General features: G+C 36.7%; 1 pseudogene across 1 annotated transcript; it reads right to left on the bottom strand.

The window, feature by feature from the left end:
• Positions 1 to 1,861: 1,861 nt before the first annotated feature.
• On the bottom strand, positions 1,862 to 6,017 carry LOC104759759 (potassium transporter 4-like; annotated as a pseudogene). Its single transcript, XR_015587504.1, has 10 exons — positions 5,691 to 6,017; positions 5,298 to 5,570; positions 4,789 to 5,062; positions 4,421 to 4,666; positions 4,188 to 4,238; positions 3,826 to 4,086; positions 3,665 to 3,721; positions 3,413 to 3,526; positions 3,067 to 3,321; positions 1,862 to 2,979 (listed from the first exon to the last, which is right to left on the bottom strand). The product of XR_015587504.1 is annotated as a potassium transporter 4-like (transcript).
• Between the last annotated feature and the right edge of the window lie 7,519 nt (positions 6,018 to 13,536).

Below are 13,536 nucleotides of genomic sequence, written 5' to 3'. Positions count from 1 at the left end.
TACTGAAAGCAAGGAAGAGCTTGCTGACATTCTCACCAAAGAAGGAAGTTCACAAGTGTGTGAATACATTCACTCGAAACTTGGTCCCATGGACCTCACTCGTCCATGAGTTCCTAGCCTGGCACCTACACTCTTTTTCCCTTATGTATAGTTTTTCCCAAGAGGTTTTCTATACTAAGGTTTTTAATGAGGTGGGTGCCCATGTTGTCAAGCTTGACCAATGTCTTAAGTCAAGCTTGAGGGGGAGTATGAAGGAGCACACCACCGTCCGTATGACCGTACGGACGTTTGTACAACCAACCGACTGGGCCGTCCATACAACCGAGAGTCTCACGAGTCTGGTCCATTAAGGAGAGCCTCCAACTGTCGCATATCCTCGAGAACCTTCCATTGAGAGCCGTTGGGCAAGTTGCACAAGTGGGAAGTCAAGGGAAGAAGTCACATGTTTGATTAAGGAGATGTCACTATCTCTATGTATATTCGTGCATAGAATCCTAGGGAGAATATCCTCTTTGTATCTTTCTATATATGGTTTGTAAGTATGTTCTAAATGAAGTAAGAAAAGAGTTTATCTCTCTTTCTCCAACATACTCTCTCTCAATCGCTCACTCTCCTCACTCTCTTCCTACTCTATCCGATTTCATACTTATGGTTACACTCAAATCATTCTTCTTTAATTCGTTCAGATCTTCCTGGCTACTCATCACCGATTCTGCTAGACGGTTGACAGCGAGTTCCAATCACTGAAACTTTTCTGCCATGCCCTCTCGCATTTTGACGATCTCGTCCTGCATATCTCTCAAGTTAGCCTCCAAGTCCTTGATTCTCTCCTTGTTACCCATGCTTGACACCACGCCAGTGGTCCGGATCAAGCCCCTATGTTACACTGCTCTGATACCAATTGGTAAGGTCCCAATTGGCGTTTACACGAACACGACACAAGATATTTGTTTGGTAGTTTACACTGTTCATGAGATCAATCTAGATAACGAGGGTTGGGTTTCCTCTGACGAACGGGCCGGACTGCTACGGTCAAACCTCTCTCACGTTCCCGCGGCTCATCATTGCTCCTTGACCATATGAATGCACTTCTCGGACTCCTCAGAGTCCATGGCTGGCCTAGCGGTCTCCCTCTTGCCGAGGTCACGCCAAATCCTCTCGTTGAGGAGGGAAATTGAGTCACTTTCCGCTAACTCTGGCTTCTCTCTCCATCTGGTAGGTTTTGCGGCAGTAGAGGAGAGAGAGGAAACAGTGACGACCAGCGGAAGAAGAGATGATGAGTGTCGGGTGATGGAGGAGCGCCTGAGCCTGAGAGAGAAGAGCCTCCGCGGCGAAGGAAAGGAGCAGAGCTTGAAGACGAGGGGTATAGTAATCGGGTTGGGATTTGAGAGCAAAGATGTCATCTTTAACAAAGAAAGAAGAACCCCAAAGGTTTTAGATTTACAAGGGGATAGATAATGAAGAGAGAGAGTGTGAAGGAGATGCTTAGCGCTTTTAGCTTAAGGGTGGTTTACGCTTCCAAGCACACATTTTAGGATTTGCGTGGTTGAGCAAAAAATTGTACATCATCCATCCAAACATCCCTTAATAAAAAAACTGGCAATTTTATCCCTTGATTAAGATTATATTAATGTTCCAACAACGATTTCATTCCAAAGAGAAGAATACTATTCAAATATACTACTACAGTACAAATCTTCATCTCCAGGGTTGTTCTTTTGTTTCGGGGACACTTCTTAATCGATAACATATGCTTGCATTGATTTATTGCTGTAACAGATTATACGGTACCACCTCCCATGAGTTATGAATGCTACACATTACATTACATAGGAGAGTTGTTTTTTTAGGTTACTGGCTTTTAAACATAGTAAATCATGCCAACTTCAATGGGGCTGATGTGAGGAACGTTGAGTGCTACAGCTGGTCCTCTGCAGTTCTTCCTCAAGAAAGAATAGCCAATATCAATCGTCATCTTCTTCAACCAGGACAATGATTTCCTCGATTTCACATATGAGTGACCCATTATATATGCTACACCCGCCTCTTTAGCTCGTATTAGATCCATTAGCTCTTCCCTCACAGAGGACTCCATCCCAGCAGCACCACTTGACAGCGTTTACCTGAACCTCACACGCCGCCTCCTCACTTGCCCTTGTGGATACTCATCCTCGTACACTAAGCGCAAACTCTGCAGGGTCATGGATTTACTACTGCTTTCTAGTATGGTGGGCTCAGCAAAATCATTCTCCTCTGAAACCGCCGTCAGGATTGAGTTAGAGAGACTCTTCTGACTGCTTAAAACTGCCATTCTCCCATCATAGGATTGAGACTCAGAAGAAGCCGAGGAGGATTGTTGGAGGTCGCTTGCTTCCATCTGGATGAACTCCGCTATGCTCTGTACAAGCTGATTCTCAAAGTCCCCGTCTTCCCGTTGAATGTCCTTGTACCCGTACCTCACTACGCACCTGTACATACGATAAGGCTTGGGGCAAACACGCCCAATGAGATAGCGTTCCTCAGGGGACACATGAGGCACTGGAGCTGATTTCACACAAACAAACACCACGACTTTACGGAATGCCGGGAGATTGGTGACAAAGTGAGAGAAAATTGCAGGAACCCCAGTTGCAAGTTCTGAGTATACGAGTCCTATTCCAGGCACACGTACAATACCAAGACTAGGTCCTAATCCCAGCAACCACTTCAACGAAACTTTGTTATGAAGATCAAAGCTGTATTTCCTGCGGGTCCCATAGTGCCACACATACATGGCAATCATAAGTATGAACGCAAGCACCAAAGGCACCCAACCACCTTCGGGAATTTTCATGAGCGCTGCTGAGAGGTAGGCACCTTCAATTATCCATAGAGTTCCAAGAAACAAAGCCGCTAGAAAAATACTCTTCTCCCAAACCACAACTATGACAAGAGCCACGAAAAGCGTCGTGACGAACATTACTATCATGCATGCGAGTCCTGTGGTGAGTAATAAGAGAAACACCTATCAAGAACAATCAGATGGGAAAAAAAAATAGTTTCCAATAATAATATCATAAAGTGTACCGTAGGCATTTCCAATCAAAGTTGTGTCTCGAAAGCCTATAGCTATTGCAAGAGTAAGGATCATTAGGATCCAGTTGATCTCTGGGATATAGATCTGTCCATATATATGTTTCCAAGTATGGACTACTTTGATGCGTGGGAAGCACCCAAGGACATGACATTGTTTGATTGTTGAGAACGTAGCGGTTATCACAGACTGACTGCCAACAATGGCTGCAAGCGTGGCAATGACAAAGACAGGCCAGAAAACAGTATCTGCATAATGGACCAGGATCATGTAAAATCGTCATTTAGCACAAGGAAAATAAGTGAATATTAAACACTGGCCGTGTCAGAATGAATGAACCGGGGATTGAATCGTAAAAGCTGTTAGGAATAGACCACCCGAGGTTCTTTGACAAGAGAGCTGTTTGGCCCATGTATTGTACCACCAGACAGGGGTACACGACAACAGCGAAAGCTAGCTGCACAAAACAAAAGGAAGAGAATGTAAGAAACAAATTAAGCTGTGAAACCAGCATGGACTTATATTGATGGATCACTGGCAAGGTTGACAGATAAAATAACTGATGTACACCACTAGATATGCAACCTCTGCTTAATCTGATTGAGAGCGAGGTGAAATGGCCAAGATTTGCAAACATAGCCTCAATACCTGATAAAACAGTGATAGTTACTTTAGCGAACCAGCTCACTAGACCATTCACAACAAAAACAAAACAATTTTATGGTTATGTCTTGATCCAGAACCAGAACTACCTGTTACAGAAAGAAGAACCCCTCCAAGGGAAATCCATCCAGCTTGACCAGTCACTCTGAAGAATTTGATGATATAAAGCGGGGAAATAGCATGTATAATCTTTGGATTCCAGTGTATGATGTTGTATAAACCAATGAAGAGTATTGAAATAAGCCAGATTATCACAATTGGTGCAAACATGAAGGCCACCCTGTGAGTACCACAGTGTTGTAAAGCAAAGAGTCCAACCAATACGACACAGGCAAGCACCAGAAGTTCGCCTGCAGTGGATTAAGAGAAGACCTTCAGATATCCCTCCAAAACAAAAGAAAGTCCACAAACAAGATACAAGCACATGGTCCGAGTAACACGCATTATATACCATCAGTCACTTTCTTCTCTGTAGCTTCCAAGCCTGACATGGACGACATAACTGAAAGGAATCAGGAGTGTGATTAAGTCACCAAACAAACAAAAAACCATACTGATGAATGAAAAAAAGAAGAATGCTCACGAAGAAGGTGGGTGACTTCAACTACAAGTAAGAGCAGATGATATTGAGCAACTCCAACTCTGAATATAATAATATGTAGGAGGGAGGCAGGCATACTTTACCTTATATAGCTGGAGTCAGAACCCCATCTCCTATGACTATAGCAGCTCCAAAAAGTAGAAGGACGAGCAAAGCGGTCCTCAGGCTTTTGTCCTTTTCAAGAAATCTTCTAAAGCGAGATGAACCTCCATTACCCGTGGACGGACCAAACTTGTAAGCTGGGAGCTCTTCATCAGCAGCTTGCTGGTTAGGAAGTAATCTAAGCTTTGCATGCCTACAAAGCAGCGAATAGAGAGCAAATGTTCCGCCTAGAGAGGGAAACAAAAAAAAGGGAGAAAAAGACTGTATCATGCCGAGGCTCTTAAAAAATTGGCAGCAGAAGGAAAAATAAAAGTTGAACAGAGGAGGTTGCTCGTTTCCTACACTGCACCTTCTCCATTATCATCGGCACTGAGTAAAAGAAGGTACTTGAGAAGAGGAATGAGGGTGAGGGTAGGTACTTGAGAAGAGGAATGAGGGTGAGGGTCCAGAAAATCAAAGAAAGCACCAAATACAGTTTCCTCGTTCTGATGCTTATGCAACTTTCCAATAAATGTGCTAGGAAAGACATAAAGAGGAGATGTACTGAGGTTACCGTAGACTACACCAAAACTCTGTTAGGCCAAAATCAAGTTCCTCGAGCTTGAGAGATTAATCCACGACAGCTGAAGGAACAACAAAACAATTCAATAACAGTAAGTCGGAAAACGGAAAACAGAGCAACAGCCATAAGAAAGCTACAGTCTTTTTTATTATGATTATTATTATTTTTTTTATGTATGAATGGTAAATTATATTCATCAAAAAAATAACATTGGTCCAAAGTTGGCTTTACATCTTAAAACAACGTTTTAAAAGCAGAAAAATTTTAAGAGTCTGAGTTGGCTGAAAGAGGATGACTTTGCAACCAGAGTTGAAGGCCACTCTCATAGCCAGAGGTGATGTCAGCGTGAGTAAACGATTACGGACATGCTTGTCGATGAAGCGGCAGAGGGTTGATGATGGAGTTGGAGCTTCGGCATGCCTTCGAGCATTACGTTCCCGCCATAAATTGTGTATAGTAGATTGAAAGACATACGGCAAGACAAAAAGGTGAAGGCGAGGAGTAGAAGAGTCCACAAGCAGAGGAGCCAAAGTTGCCCAGGACTTGGTGAACCGAACCCCCAGCAACTTCTGAACCAGAGCAGACCACACGTTTGAGGAATAGGAGCAGGAGAAAAAAAGATGTTCTCTCATTTACCCATAACCCTGACAGAGAACACAATCTCCATTTGCAGCAGCGTTTCACTGAACCAACTTATCGTCAGTAGAGAGCCTATTATGGTAAGCAAGCCAAACTATAAAGGAGAATTTAGGTGTTGAATGAGTGAACCAAATTCCTGCAGACCAGGCACAGGGAGCGTTTGGTTGCCGTATCAAACACCAAGTATCATAGGATGTGAATTTATTCTTAAAAGAACCATTCTTCTGTTTCCATAGTGAATGATCACCACCTTGAAGTTGCACTGATTGACGGATAAAGTCTAGAGCATTCTCAATCTGATTCAGAATGTCAACATGGTGCCGACGTCTCTGATGCGAAAGAGCCTCTGCCACAGTACTCTGCTGTGGTATCCCCATATAAATACTTCCCCGGTTCCCAAGTTGAGCAAACAGCTGACCAATAGGGCTCTAAACATCAAACCAGAATGATGTTTCAGTGCCAGATGATATCTCCTTTTTATGTAAATTTGCAGCAAGGTCACAATACTTCAGGATCTTCCTCCACATCCATGATCCACCAACGCTCCTCTCATTAACTGACCAAAAGGAACCAGTTCGGATCAAGTTCCTTCGAACCCAGTTGACTCAAAGTGAGTTACTAGCAGACACTAGTCGCCAAATGAGCTTCAAAATACACACTGTATTCGTATCCTGCAAACGACAAAGCCCCAAACCTCCCTCATGCGCAGGTTTACACACATCAAGCCAAGAGATATTGGCCTTTTTTTAGATCCGGTTCATACCACAATAATGCCGAGAAAAGACTATCAACTCCTGAAGGCATCATTTTGGCAAACGGAAAGCAGAGAACCAGAAGTTGGTTAAACTAGATAACACCGATTTAATCAACTGAAGCCGGCCTGCAAAAGACAAGAACCGACCTGTCCAGCAGGAGATACGACTACGAATACGCTAAAGGAGTGGAAGATAGTCAGCATGTGTCATAGAACGAGTGAGGAGAGGGAGTCCCAGATACTGAACAGGGAGAGAGCCGACAGAGAACGGGAAGTGCTGTAGAATGTCTTGCTGATGTTGCGTAGAAAAACCAGCCATGAACAGCGTGGATTTCTCAAGGCTTATTTTGAGGCCAGAGACAACTGCAAATCGATCAAAAACAGCTAGAGTCTCTACAACAGAGTGTGAGCTCCCATCAGTAAAAATGAGAATATCGTCAGCAAAGCAGAGATGTGTGAGGTTCATTGTTTTGCAGCGAGGGTGATAACCAATGCGATGATCAGTAGCAGCCTTATCCAACATTAGGGACAACACATTCATACAAATGACAAACAGTTAAGGGGACAGAGAACATCCTTGCCTCAAACCTCTTTTGCTTTGAAAATAACCAGCTAACTCCCCTTTGACTTGTACAGAAAAGGAAGCCGAGCAGATGCAGAGTTCTATCCAATGAATAAAAACCACGGGAACATTTATAGTTTTGAGGATATTGAGTAGAAACGGCCATTGCACTGAATCAAATGCCTTGGAGATATCAATCTTCATCATGCAACAAGGAGAGATGGACTCCTTGTGATAATCCTTCACCAATTATGAAGCAAGCAACATATTTTCCATCATAAGCCTATCCTTGATGAAAGCTGACTGATTGGGAGCAATGAATGAAGGCAATATAACCTTCAAACGATTAGCAATAATCTTGGAGACTACCTTATATAACACATTGCAGCATGAAATAGGACGGTAATCCTTCATCTCCTTAGAGTCAGATTTTTTTGGGATAATGGCCAAGATTGTCGATTTTACACTTTTAGGAAGGAAAACTTTGAGGAAAAAGGATTGAACCGCAACAACAAAGTCTCGGCCTAATATTGACCATGCTTGCTTGAAAAACTCGATAGTGTAACCATCCGGACCAGGTGACTTACTAACCGGCATCTTAAATAGCGTTTGACGAATCTCTTCGTCATAAACCAACTTCAACAAACCCTCTTGTTGAGGAGAGGAGACACGAAATGACAGTAACTCCTCTAGCTGAGAAACACTCGTCCCCTCATAGTCATCTGGCTCAAAATTCAGAAGATGTGTGCTATTAACTTTTGGAATATTTGAAGATGTGTGCTAACTTTGGAACAAAAACTCGTCCCCTCATACTTTAAACTTTATTCCTTATAGTTTGATGATGCTAAATAGAAAGGCTTATTTCTATAGTTGCAGGAAAGCTTCTGAAGATGATCATAGTGATGAGAGATGTTTGGTAATTTTAATAGTAAACTACTCTATCATCGTTATAAAATTTTATTCATGTGTTGTGGCTCTAACAAATAAATATAAATGAAAAGGTGGAGGTGGCAAGGACTATCGAAATTTCTTATTTGAATTCTGCATCTTCATCTATGGTAAAAGGTATGTTGCTAAATTTAAAATTCCTTTTATTAATATATTTCTAATGATTTAATTAAATTTAAACATTGTTTAGATGAATCTACCAATGATCGTATGGTGAAAAACAGGTATCTTTAATTTTAAAGGAAATTTATATATATATATATATATATATATATATATATATATATATTTGATTCAGATAATCATATTAACATTTGTATTTACTGATTATTATTGCAGAAAGACTGTGAATGGTGTTAATAATATCCCAGAAGTTATGGTATATTTTAAAAATAATTAATAGTTATTGATTTAAATTAATAACTCTTATTTCCACGGATATAACAACATTTAGTGTGATTAATCAACATATTAGAGATGCAGAGTCAGCAATACAACGTCTTTCGGCTATTGTTCGGTAGTAATTCTATGTTAAAAGGCGGTTTTGACACTAATTATTTGTTTGGATCATCTTCTAACGTTTGTTAATCATTTGTTTATTTGGTATTATTACGGAAATTTTAAGTGTTTTAAAGTCATCCTGATACTAAAATTTAATGAAACATTTTACTAGCATTTTTTCCGTAAATTTGAACGTAATCCTATTTTTGTGAAAATCTGCAGAGAAACTATTGATCGCAAAAAATCAAAGTCGTTTCCTTTCCCTTTAAACTACACGGTAATTATCTTCAAATATTCTCAATCAAATTCCGTTAGATATAATTTATAACATTGTTATTATTTAAAAAAATAGACAGCGTATGGAAGAAGATATGATTGGTGTCGTTGCAAAAATTCAGGCGTGAAAAAAGGAGGAAGACGAATTTTAGAGAATAGTAGGATGAATGTTATGCGATCTTATAATCGTATTTTTATTGATATTGTTTTACATGGATGAATAGTTTTTGAAATAGAAATAGTCCAATGATTATTTATTTTAAAAATAAAAATTGTACTTTATTAATGACGATCAAACGACCGGATACCAAGGTTCTTGATGATTATATAAGAACTAAATAGAACAATGAAATGCTATATTCATAATTATTATTAAGAAAAAAAAAATTGTTTGAAATTATGTTTAATATTTTGAATAATATTGTTAATTAATGAAAACAATCTGCATATGGAAGAATAATCCTTGGTGTCGTGGCTCATATTCAGGCGTGAGGAGAAGATAAGCATGATATTTAGAGAATAGTATTATGAATATTATGATATCTAATCGATCAGTTACTAAAGTTCTTGATTATTAATTCAATTTTGAAAAAAAAAAAGTGAAATGACATAATGATAGCTAATGTTCTTTAAAATGTGATAGTTATTATGTTCAAAATTTTGAAGATTATTGTTAGGAAAATCTAATATTGTTATTTTACCTTATGTAAAGTAGAGTGGATAATCTTAAGAGATATTCTATATTTAAAACAGAATAAAATATAGTGTAAGATCATGATTTATTTTTAAAAAAGAAAATATTAATACGCATTAAAAGTCCTATTGATAAACATAAAATAAATGGAAATATATCTCTAAAATAAATGGAAATATAAAATATATCAATGTCTGGAGATCTATACAGAATAGTAAAATGTTTTGGTAAACAAAAATTTAAACATATCACTTCTGATAAAAATGTAAATTGTGAATATATAAAATTGCATATATATATATACGTCTATTCGACACTTTTGATTTTAACCTAAATCAAAGAAGAAATCCAAAGAACCAAAAAAAAAAGCAAAAAACTATGGTTAGGTATAGCCTTTTCCATGATGTTTCGCGTTTGAACTCTTCAAAATATGAATGGAAAATTCGTGTGAAGGTCTTGTGTCTGTGGGATGAGAAAGGTCCAAGTTTGGAGATGGTTTTAACTGATATTAAGGTATTTACTTTACTTTAATTATAAGCTCATCATATATTTCAAACAATAAGTTTATATGCAATTATACATGAAAGTTACAAATTACAAGGTTTAAAAATATTGTTAAGACATGTAATAATATCGTATTATGGGATAATTAATAATACTATGTTTTATTAGGGTGTAAAGGTCCAATGCTCCTTTCGTGGAGATGTATATGATCGTTTTGTCTGAAAGTTCAAGGTTGGTGATTGGCTTGATTTCGAGGACTTTAAGGTTGTTGAGCAGAATGGTTCATGTTTAGCTACAACACATCGTTACAAAATTGTTATTTTGTACAATACCAAGATCGGAGAGAATTCAATTGTTGGAGGGGAAGATTTCTATGATTTCGTCGATTTCAAACTCATCCATGATGGTACCCAATGTGAAGATTACTTAATCGGTGAGGGATTAATTCAGTTATTTTAAAATAAATTTCAAAAATTATTTCAGATTCTTTATATTTGAACTAATTTAAATTTTATATAGACATTATTGGTGAGGTTGTAAATGTTGGCGAATTCAGATGTAATTTCAGAGAATTACAACAAAAAGAGGAAATCAAAGGGGTGGAAAATAATGAAAAACATGAGGATGTCACACAAAGTGATAATATCCGTATGTTATTTAAGTACTGTACTCGATATGGTTCAGATCAAAAGAAAAACATTACTTTTCATGATCAATCTGAAACAGATTGCACAATCTTTGAAGACTCTGATGATGACAGTGATGTTGGAGATCAGGACGATGATGATTATAAGGAAGATTTTATTCACAATGATACAACGGATGAAGAAGAGGATGATACTGAGGAAGAAACTGATGATGATGGCAAATACCAATCAGATAACAGTGGTAACAATGATCAAGATGACGAACATTATGTCCAAGATTTAGAAGAAGATGAAAAATATGATGAGCTGCAAAGTACTGAAGATAATCTTAAAATTAAAAAAAGAGGAGAGGATATCTCAATTAACCACAAAATCTCATTTGATCTTCGTGATTTCAGGTAAATTATAAAACTCATTTATATATTTATATATTATACATAATCATACTCTTTACCTATTATTTTGAAACATACAAATTTTAATTTTTTAATTTTAGTGCAACCCTACTAAGGTGTGAATTATTCGAAAAAACGGCTGCGAAATTCTATGATGCTTTAAAATCATTCCAGGGTGAATGTTTAATTTGTGTTATTCGTTGGGATGTTATTGAAGATTTCCAAGGTATACAATTAATTTAATTAAAATTATTGCATATTTTTGATGATCGAGTATTTAAAAGAATAAATTCTGTTATAACTTTGCAGGAAAAAGAAGTATATCTTCTACAGTTTTTACGCGAATAACACTCAATCCTCGCAATTCTGAGGTTGCGAAAATGATGGAATTGTAAGAATAACATCTTTGTTCGTGCTATAAAATAGATGAAAACGAAATTCGTTTATAAACTTCTTTCATGTTCTACTTAATTGAATTATAGGAGATCGAGGAAGAGGACTCGCGGATAGAAGAATGACTCCACAATTTTTATGGCTTTCTAGGGATTTTGTGGGATTTTAATTATTTTATATTTAATTAGTAGTTGGATTTTTAAAAATTCTTTCTTTGATATAAAATGAAATATTTAATTTAATTACATATAATGAGCTAATTAAATTATTTACATATAACGAATTATGGTTTAAATAACCATTAATTTTTCTTTAAACAAAAATATTAAAATTAACTACATATAAATTACTTATAAAGAAATATGAAGTGGAAGACTTTTAGTTTTTCAATGAAGTTTCAACAAAAACCTTAATAAAAAAACAATAGCCAAATGCATCATAATTAAAAACGATTTGAAAATAAAAAAAAGGAGGGCATGCAGTCTGAAATTTAGAGTTTCAACCGTCCAGTTTATTTTTTTTAAAAATAAAGTATTCTGAAAATACGAAAACATTGATTATTCATATCGAACAGAGACTCATGCAGCTTTCCTTATGTAGAGCACGGGTTTTTAATACAATCCACACAAATATTTAACTGTAATTGTTATAATCCTTATCTTCTTTTGTCTATGAATATTTGAAGTACAACAAATTGTAAGTTCTCTCTAAAACTTTTCTTGCTTCTAAATACACGCAAAAAAAAAGTCCAATCGGGATGGTGCTGTACTTGAAAGATCTGAATCCTACTTTACGTAACCCAAAAGTTGCTGTGAAAATACTTCGAGAATGGCCACCCCATTTTATTCAAGGGCAGCCTTTTTTTCAAAGTTTGATTTTGGTAGACGAAAGGGTAAATTTTCTTCCTCATCCCATTTAGCAGTTTTTGCAAATATCAAAGGAGATATACAACAAAATAAATCAATGGAATGCTAAATTATGTTTATATTTTAGGGAACTAGGATTGATGCCAAGATATATGCGGAACTTTATGTAGACTGTTACTATGGAAAGCTCAATGAAGGAGACTGGTACGAGATTTCAGGATTTATGGTGATTGAAGGTCAACAATCATTCCGAAATTCAAACCATCCGTTTGAGATCCTGATCCAGGAAAAAACAAAAATGGTTCCAATAAATCCCTGAAGTACTGACAATATTATTCTTATGTACGATGCACCAAGAATGCAAAATGCGACGCCTGACGAGAAGAATTGTTGTGTAGGTAAGTTATTATACTCAATTCATGTTCATACATCCATCTTATTTTTACTATATTTTTAAAACATTTAAATTACTTTTTATATTAGATGTCTTAGGAATTGTGGTACATGTAAACGATTCGCAGATGATTGATTTCCTCGATCATCAATATGGCTACATTTCAGAGAATGAAGTTGTGACCTTCACTATCCTTGAACACAAGTAAGATATTTTAGAAAACTTTCTATAACATTGTAAATACATAGAAAAATTATTTTAAACAGTTCTTGATTAAATTATATACAATCATTTTTTTTTTCTGAAAGTGGCCAAGAGATTGAATGTGTTGCTGTTGGTTCGGTTTGTACTGCACTTCTTGAGAATCGGAAAAAAATTATGTCTTCGCCTACCTATACTACTAATCAACCAATAATGTGTACTCTTCTGTTTTGGAGGATCTCTGTTTACAAAGGTACTGTTTAATATTAGTCTCATATACCACCCAAAATATCATTTTACTTAAATTCTACTTTGCTAGATATGCAATGTTTGATGTCTCAGTTGCAATGCTCAAAGGTCATTCTTGAAGATGAAGTGGATGGAATGAATAATGGCGATATGCTGTAATTTCATTAATTTAATAAATTGAAAATTAGTATAAACAAAATTATGTGGGAAGTTTAATCCTGAATTGTTTTATTTTTACAGACGCTGGCTAGACGTTGATTCTAGTGATGAAGACGATGAAGATTAAGATGATGAGTAATTTTGTCATACGAGCATCAATCTATAGTTGGTTTAAACTTTGGGCATGAATAAATATTTTTATCTATTTAATTATGTTTCGGAATGATTATTAACTTTTATTTAATATTTCCTAAAATAATTAATATCTTTACAAGTAGTCTCATTTGATTTTAATTAAACTAAAATCTAAAAATTGACAAATAGGATCGAAGGTTTTGCTTGGTTAACCTATA

This window comes from Camelina sativa, chromosome 17 (assembly GCF_030686135.1).
Source record: "Camelina sativa cultivar CO46 ecotype springtype chromosome 17, ASM3068613v1".
In the NCBI taxonomy this organism is placed as follows: Eukaryota; Viridiplantae; Streptophyta; class Magnoliopsida; order Brassicales; family Brassicaceae; genus Camelina; species Camelina sativa.
This window is presented reverse-complemented; position numbering and strand designations above follow the sequence as displayed.